The following is a 9,182-nucleotide window of genomic DNA, read 5'->3' as shown; positions in this document are numbered from 1 at the left end:
AACTGGGAACAGGATCACGGCACAAATAAATTCTACTGGGGAAGCCAACTCCGCTGGGGAAATTATCAAAGGGGATGATGGATCTTTGTGGGGACACAACCACCAATCAGGAGCTCCCAAGGTCACTAAACCAAGAACTCTCACCTGCTGAGGAGGAAGGAGGCTGAACACCTTTACCACACACTCTGCTCGGGAGAGGAAGCCACAAAAGGTTCCGGAGGAAGAGGATACAAACATGCCAGGAATATGAACAAATGCCTTACCATGTCGAGGATCCTACCATCCTCGGGAGAGCATTGAAGACATCCCAATATCCTTTCATCATTGTGAATGTTCACTTTGTTTAAAAACTAGTTATAAACCGTTTAATTATTTAAAAACAATGATATTTCTCAATTAAAACATACAAAACATTTGTTGAATAGAAATAAATAAGAGTGTAAATAATTGGATAAAGGCTCAAATTTATTTGATGGAATGGTAGTCTACAAATGGCAAGACTCCATGGATCTTTACAAATTTGAAATTGGTGATACATATTGGAAAAGGGCAACATTGAACATAATGACCATTTCTCCACCAACTCTGAATCCGATGTATTTGAAGCTTCGGTTGATGATGACTGAGCGGGAATCTCTGACAGATGACAGTTTGTAGAACAAAGTCTTGTCAGGATGCAGTTACTTGCGAAATCCCTATTTTTTTGCCTAGATTGCCCCAGGGTGAGGTACTCAATCTAGCGGGATACATATTCATTTTTTATGTCTCTAACTTTTGCCTGGATCGCCCTTTCGGGTATTCAATCCACCGAGACGCTCATTTTTTGCCTAAGCCGCCCTTTCGGGTTTTCAACTTAGCGAGCTATTCTGTTTTTTATCTTTAGGCGAAGTATTTCTTGACTGTATCTGAATTCACAGGACGAGTGAAATCCTCCCCATCCATAGTTGTAAGTATCAAAGCACCGCCTGAAAAGGCTCTCTTAACAACATAGGGACCTTCATAGTTTGGAGTCCACTTGCCCCTGGAATCGAGCACGAAAGACAAGACTTTCTTGAGCACAAGGTCACCCTCTCGAAACACACGAGGCTTGACCTTCTTATCAAAGGCTTTCTTCATCCTTTGCTAATATAACTGGCCGTGGCACATGGCAGTCAATCTCTTTTCTTCAATCAAATTCTGCTGGTCATAACGACTCTGAACCCATTCAACATCAGTCAACTTGACTTCCATCAAGACTCTCATCGATGGGATCTCCACCTCTACTGGGAGGACAACCTCCATGCCATAAACAAGAGAGAAAGGGGTTTCCCCTGTTGAAGTGCGGACAGACATACGATATCCATGTAAAGCAAATGGCAGCATCTCATGCCAATCTTTATATGTAACAACCATCTTCTGGATAATTTTCTTGATATTCTTATTAGTAGCTTCAACAACCTCATTCATCTTGGGTCTGTAAGGAGAAGAACTATGATAAGCGATCTTGAACTCATTACACAGCTCTTTCATCATCTTGTTGTTCAAGTTAGATCCATTATCAGTAATGATCTTATCTGGCACACCAAACCGGCATATGAGTTGATTCTTGATAAATTTCACGATCACCTGCCTGGTTACGTTTGCATAGATGCCGCTTCAACCCATTTGGTGAAGTAATCAATTGCTACGAGGATGAATCTGTGACCGTTGGACGCTTTCGGTTCTATCATACCAATCATGTCAATTCCCCATATAGAGAAAGGCCATGGTGATGAAATCACATTCAGAAGTGTCGTTGGAATATGAATCTTATCCGTATAGATCTGACACTTATGGCATTTCTTCACGTATTTGCAGCAGTCAGACTCCATTGTCAGCCAATAGTAGCCTGCTCTCAAAATCTTTCTAGCCATGGCATGTCCATTGGAATGAGTACCAAATGAGACCTCATGGACTTCAGTCATTAACAGGGCTGCTTCGTGTCTATCCACGCATCTAAGCAGCACCATATCAAAATTTCTCTTATAAAGCACATCACCATTGAGGTAAAAACTGCCTGACAATCTCCTCAAAGTCTTCCTATCTTTCACAGATGCCCCAGGTGGGTAAATCTGACTCTGAAGGAAACACTTGATATCATAATACCACGGCTTATCATCTTGCACCTCCTCTACTGCAAATACATGAGCTGGTCTGTCCAAGCGCATCATAGTGATATTGGGAACTTCATTCCAAATTCTTACCACAATCATCGAAGCAAGTGTAGCGAGAGCGTCTGCCATCCGATTCTCATCTCGAGGAATATGATGGAAGTCAACCTCAATTAAGAACGTTGAAATCCTCCTCGCATAATCCCTATATGGAATGAGGCCAGGCTGATTCGTTTCCCACTCGCCTTTAATCTGATTAACAATGAGGGCCGAATCACCATAAACATCAAGATGTTTGATCCTGAGATCAATGCATTCTTCCAATCCCATGATACAGGCCTCATATTCACCCATATTGTTCGTGCATTTGAAAGTTAGCCTTGCTGTAAACGGAAAATGTGTGCCCTGAGGAGTAATAATCACTACCCCAATACCATTTCCATATTGATTTACAGCACCATCAAACACCATACTCCATCTGAAACCAGGTTCTGGCCCTTCATCGAGTGTAGGCTCATCGCAATCTTTCATTTTCAAATACAGAATCTCCTCATCTGGGAAGTCATACTGAACTGACTGATAATCTTCGATCAGTTGATGTGCCAAGTGGTCTGCCAAAATACTACCTTTAATGGCCTTCTGAGCTCGATACTCAATATCGTACTCAGATAACAACATCTGCCAACGGGCAAGCCTCCCAGTTAAAGCAGGCTTCTCAAATATGTACTTAATTGGATCCATTTTGGATATCAACCAAGTCGTATGATTCAACATATACTGGCGTAAGCGCTTAGCAGCCCAAGCCAAAACACAACATGTTTTCTCAAGCATTGAGTATCGGGACTCACAATCAGTGAACTTCTTACTCAGGTAGTAGATAGCATATTCTTTTTTCCCAGATTCATCTTGCTGACCAAGGACACAACCCATTGAGTCTTCAAGAACTGTCAGATACATAATCATTGGTCTTCCTTCCACAGGCGGAGACAGAATCAGAGGTTCAGACAAATACTCTTTAATGTTGTCAAAAGCCTTTTGGCAATCCTTGGTCCAATCATGAGACTGATCTTTCCGGAGGAGCTTGAATATTGGTGCACATGTGGCAGTCATGTGGGATATAAATCTGGAAATGTAATTCAAGCGGCCAAGAAAACCTCGGACTTGCTTCTCAGTTTTGGGCGCAAGCATCTCTTGTATTGCTTTGACCTTTGTAGGATCAACCTCAATACCTCTTTCACTGACGATAAAGCCCAATAGCTTACTGGAACGGACTCCAAATGTACACTTGTTCGGATTCAGACGAAGCTTAAACTTCCTCAAACGCTGAAAAATCTTCAACAAGTGCTCTACATGCTCAACTTCCGTTCTTGACTTAGCAATCATATCATCAACATATACCTCGATCTCTTTATGCATCATATTGTGAAACAAGGTAGTCATATCTCATTGATATGTGGCTCCGGCGTTCTTCAAACCGAAGGGCATCACTCAATAACAGAATGTTCCCCAAGGTGTGATGAATGTTGTCTTCTCCATATCCTCGGGTGCCATTTTGATCTGATTATATCAGGAAAATCCATCAATAAATGAGAAGACATTGAATTTAGCTGTATTATCTACCAACATATCAATGTGTGGTAGAGGGAAATCATCTTTCGGACTAGCTTTATTCAAGTCTCTATAGTCCACACACATTCGGACTTTTCCATCTTTCTTAGGCACGGGCACAATATTGGCCACCCATTGAGGATATGTAGAAGTCACCAGAAACCCCACATCAATTTGCTTTTGAACTTCCTCTTTGATCTTCACTGCCATATCGGGATGAGTTCTTCTGAGCTTCTGCTTCACAGGCACGCACTCAGGCTTTAAAGGCAGGAAATGTTGCACAATATCTGTATCCAGACCAGGCATGTCTTCATATGACCAAGCAAAGACGTCGACATACTCTCGTAGCAACTCAATCAACCCCTTCTTAACAGATTCTTCCAAGAGTGCCCCAATCTTCACTTCTCGCACACAATCTTCAGACCCCAAGTTGACTGTTTCCAGATTCTCAAGATGCGGCTGAATGATCTTCTCCTCATGCTCAAGTAGACGGGTAATCTCGTCAGGAATATCTTCAACATCATCTTCTTCCGCCTCAAATACAGGGAATTCAAAGTTGGGAGATGGTGTTTGATCATTATGTTCAATGGGTTTGATTAACCTGCATAATGATTTTGGATATAAAAGAGATTTTAGAATTCAAACCAAGCAAATCATTATGCAGATGAAAAGATTGATTTTATTCTTATTTAGGGTTTTATGTGATCACCAATTTCATGCAAAAAGCGAGAAGGGAAAATAATTGGAAAAACAAACATTTAACATGAATTTATTGAATGAAAACATCATTGTATTTATGCGCCAACAATGTCATCACTTCTCCTTTTGGCATGGGAGAAGGGTTTTTAAACACAATGAACATTACTTTGACTTATGGATAACTGTCGGAATATCAACAGTGACCCAATTATTGCAGACCCCTCCAGGGATAATGAAATTGCCAGAATCCTCTTCGTCTTCTTCCAGAATGGCTGCAGCCTCTTCATCTTGACTAGTGTGGATGAAACCTCCAATTTTGAACAATCCTTGCTTGTTGAATACCCCAGAAGAATACCCTATGCCAGCCCGAGATTTATTGTCTTCCAACTCAATCATTTTCCCCAAGCCAGCAGTTGCTCCATGCTCAATGGCCAACTTTGCATCTTTATAGGAAGCAAATGAAGGAGTTCCTTTCTTAATAGGTTCACCAATAGATAAGGCTTGGAAGGGAGTTCCAACTTTATCCTCAGCATATATATAAGAGAAGAAAGACAAATGGCTAACCAGGAGAGCCTTTTCTCCCCCTACCACCACCAGTTTCTTATTCTTTACAAATTTCAATTTCTGGTGTAGGGTGGATGTCACGGCGCCTGCCTCGTGAATCCATGGTCTGCCTAAGAGACAGCTATACGATGGGTGAATGTCCATAACCTAGAAAGTAATCTGGAAATCACTTGGCCCAATTTTGACTGGGAGATCAACCTCACCAATCACAGTTTTGCGAGACCCATCGAAAGCCTGCACAACTACTCCACTCTGCCTCATGGGAGGCCCCTGATATGACAACTTCGTAAGAGTGGACTTTGGCAATACATTCAATGATGACCCAGTGTCCACCAGCACATTGGACATGGCGTCATCTTTGCAGCTCATGGAGATGTGTAATGCCAAGTTGTGGTCTCTTCCCTCCTCAGGGAGATCAGCATCACAAAAACTTAAATTGTTACAAGCGGTGATGTTTGCAACAATACTATCAAATTGTTCAATTGTGACGTCGTGATCTACGTACGCCACATCCAACACCTTCTAAAAAGCTTCTCGGTGTGGTTATGATATCATTAGCAATGATAGTACAGATATTTTGGATGGCGTTTGTAGAAGCTGATCTATAACGTTGTACTCACTTCTCTTGATGAGCCTTAGCATCTCATCACAATCTTCTTTCGCATTGCCACTCGGGCCAGCAGAAGCAGGAGTTCTCAACGTAGGGGTGGGTTTAGCAACAAGTGCCGGATTCAGAGCGTTCACAACATTCCTAATCGGGCGTTCAACAAAATCAGCATTATCACTTCCTCGAGCATCAACTTGAGGTTTCAACGGAGTCGAAAAAACACGATCGCTACGGGTCAGGCCGCTGACGTCAGCAATGTTAACAACTGATGAAGAGGGCAAGGGCACCTCTTTCCCATTTTCTACTGCTACAACATTGTAGCGATAGAGAACTGCCTTCTCGGTAGAATACGGTACAGGGCCGACTGGCTTAATAGTCAGAGCAGGAGAAACCTTCTGCTTTCTACCATCATACTTGATGACAACAGGCTCGGGTATCCGGAATACCGGAGAAATTACGTTGACTTCAACAGCATCTTCATCAACATTTCTGTTTTGAAGGATCTCAATGACTCCCTCATCCAACATTTCCTGAACATCCTTGCGCACTTGGCGACAACCTCTCTGATTAACAGAACAGACTCGACATCTATCGTGGTCATGTTCATAATGGCTATAATCACACAGCAAAGGATGCATCTCAACCAGCGATTATCGGATATGACTGACGTATTTGACTTTGTACTTGCCAGGACAGCCCTGGACCATATTGACAGATTTCCCATGCTCGGGCAATAGGTTCTTCTTCACATTCGGACCTACGTCCTCGAAAAACAAAATCCCGCTTCTCACAAGGTCTTGCACCTTGGTCTTCAAGGGATAACAATTCTCCACGTCATGTCCGGGAGCACCGGAATGATATACACAGTGAAGCTCAGGCTTGTACCACCACTGGGGGTTAGCAGGTACGACGAGAGGGTCTCGTGGAGTGATTAACTTTCTATCAATCAAAGATGGATAGAGTTCAGCATAAGTCATCGGAATTGGATCAAAGGTGACCCTCTTCCTCTCATAGCTGGTGCTGGTATTGTTGTTATTGCGATGTTGGTAGGCCTATTGTTGTGGACGTTGCTATTGCTAATATTATTGAGTTTGTTGTTGTTGATAATGTTGGGCTTATCTGAAAACAGGTGCTATATGAGCCACCTGATGCTGGTTATTAATGGGACGAGCAATCTTCCTTTTCACAGAGGGTCTTCTCTTGATATGGGAAGACACGACATGTGCCTTTCCCTCCTTCTTCTTTTCAAAGCTTCCATATTTCTTTGTCGAAGAGCCTTTATCTCGAGTCAAACGTCCTTCACGGACCCCTTCTTCCAGTCTCATTCCCATATTCACCATCTCGATGAAGTCTGAGGGAGCACTGGTTATCATTCTCTCATAATAGAATGAACTCAAGGTCTTCAAGAAGATCTTGGTCATCTCTTTCTCCTCAAGGGGTGGTATTATCTGAGCTGCTAACTCGCGCCACCTCTGGGCGTATTCTTTGAAGGTCTCTTTCTCTTTCTGGGACATTGCCCTCAGCTGGTCCCTATCAGGAGCCATATCCACATTATATTTATATTGCTTGACGAAGGCCTCGCCAAGATCGTTGAAAGAGCGGATGTTCGAACTTTCCAGATCCATGTACCACCAGAGAGCGGCACCGGACAGACTGTCCTGGAAATAGTGGATGAGCAATTGGTCATTATCAGTTTGCGTTGACATCTTGCGAGCATACATCACAAGATGGCTGAGAGGGCATGTGTTTCCCTTATACTTCTCAAAGTCAGGTACTTTGAATTTAATAGGGATTTTCACGTTGGGCACAAGGCACAACTCAGCAACACTCTTACCAAAGAGATCTTTCCCCCTCAGAGTTTTCAGTTCCTTGCGAAGCTCAAGGAATTGGTCTTTCATATCATCCATATTCTCATAAACATCTGGACCTTCAGATGGTTCAGAATGGTAAATGGTATCTTCAACTCTTGGTAATGTATGCACAACGGGAGGTGGCACTGAAAGGACCGGGCTAGATGCCGGCAAAGAAGCAAGGGTAGGAGCGAAACCCTCTGGAATGAAATTGGCAGGCATTCCCCACGGGAACCCGACTGGCATAGATAGCGCAAAGTGGGCTGTTGCAGCAGACACAGTAGAAGTCACGATCTCAGAAATGACCGTTCTCTGGGGAGGAGTTGAGAGTGTTGGGGAAGACTGGCTCTGGGCAGCCATGAATGACTCCATCAGGGCATTCAATCTGGCTACTTCCTCTTTCAGCTCGCGGTTCTCTTGTTCCAAATGATCCATCAGTTTCGAAGAGTTGGCTCTGGTGTAGTACCGGTGAGTCAGCTTGTCTTCAAAATAAATGAAGAACACAGAGTTAGACCATAGGACAAGAAGCCTGGAGCAAAACCTCCTTATGCGCATGATGCATGTAATGCTTGTGCATATGAGTTGTTTTTATTTCAGAGGAACTTTTAGAGTTCTATTTGCAAATTTTGGGAAATATTAAACATTTATCTTATATGGAACACAATATCAATAATATCTGGAAAATATTTTTACATCAAAGAAGTACAACTTCGGTAACCAAATATAATACAAGAGAGAAGGAAAATGATCATCCTATGGATCCCTAGAAACAATCATCTAAAGCTCTGGACACAGGAAGATAAGATGCACGAAGCCTCTTCACCTCCTCCTCGTAGGCTGCCTCCATATCTGCCTTCTCCTTGGCGAGTCGGTCGTACTTCCTCTTCCAAAACTTGGAAGACTGAGGAAGTAGAGAAGTCCATGCATCATTAGGATCATCAATAACCTGATGCTCAAGGAATTCAATCAAAGCACCCTTCTCCTTGATCTGCTGAAGCAACTCCTCTCGTTCAAGGATCCAAGCACGTGAACGGTCTTCGTCTCTCAACTCCTCTACTCCTTGGTCAGGGAGGGTTGAAGGCCCAACCACAACCAAAGGTGTAGGTCTCGGATACTCGTAAGGCATGAGGTATTCAACAACTCTCCTCCTAATCCAAGAAGTATAAGGTTCCAAAGCAATACAATTCTCCGGTCCCAACTCCTTTCTTCCTTTCCTATGGATCTTGCGCCAAGCACGGACCATCCTGGACTTCAAGCCTTAGGGATCTTTACCCTCCTGAAAGAACACACCCTCTAACAGAATGTTAATGGGTTTATCCTTTAGGGGGAACCCAAGCTGACGACGTGCCAAAACAGGGTTGTAGTTAATCCCACCACATGTACCAAGAAGAGGCACATTGGAGAATTCACCACAAGAGTCAATAATCCGCACACCATCATATACACGGTTGTACCAAAAGATATCATCATTAGTGAGAGACATAAGTCTCGTGGACCACCGTAGACATCCTTTGTTTTCCTTGAAGGCGACCGTCTGCGGCAAGTGAGAAATAAACCACTTGTACAACAGAGGCAAAGAGCACACAATGGCACCACCACCCTTTGCATTCCTCATATGCAAAGAAAAATAAGTGTTACCCAACAGAGTCAGAACGGGATTAAGAGTAGAGAAAATCCTAATAGCATTCACATCCACAAACTTGTCGATGTTGGGGAACAACACTA

The sequence above is a fragment of the Lathyrus oleraceus genome, chromosome 6, assembly GCF_024323335.1.
Source record: "Lathyrus oleraceus cultivar Zhongwan6 chromosome 6, CAAS_Psat_ZW6_1.0, whole genome shotgun sequence".
Lineage (NCBI taxonomy): Eukaryota > Viridiplantae > Streptophyta > Magnoliopsida > Fabales > Fabaceae > Lathyrus > Lathyrus oleraceus.
Note: the sequence above shows the minus strand (reverse complement) of the source record.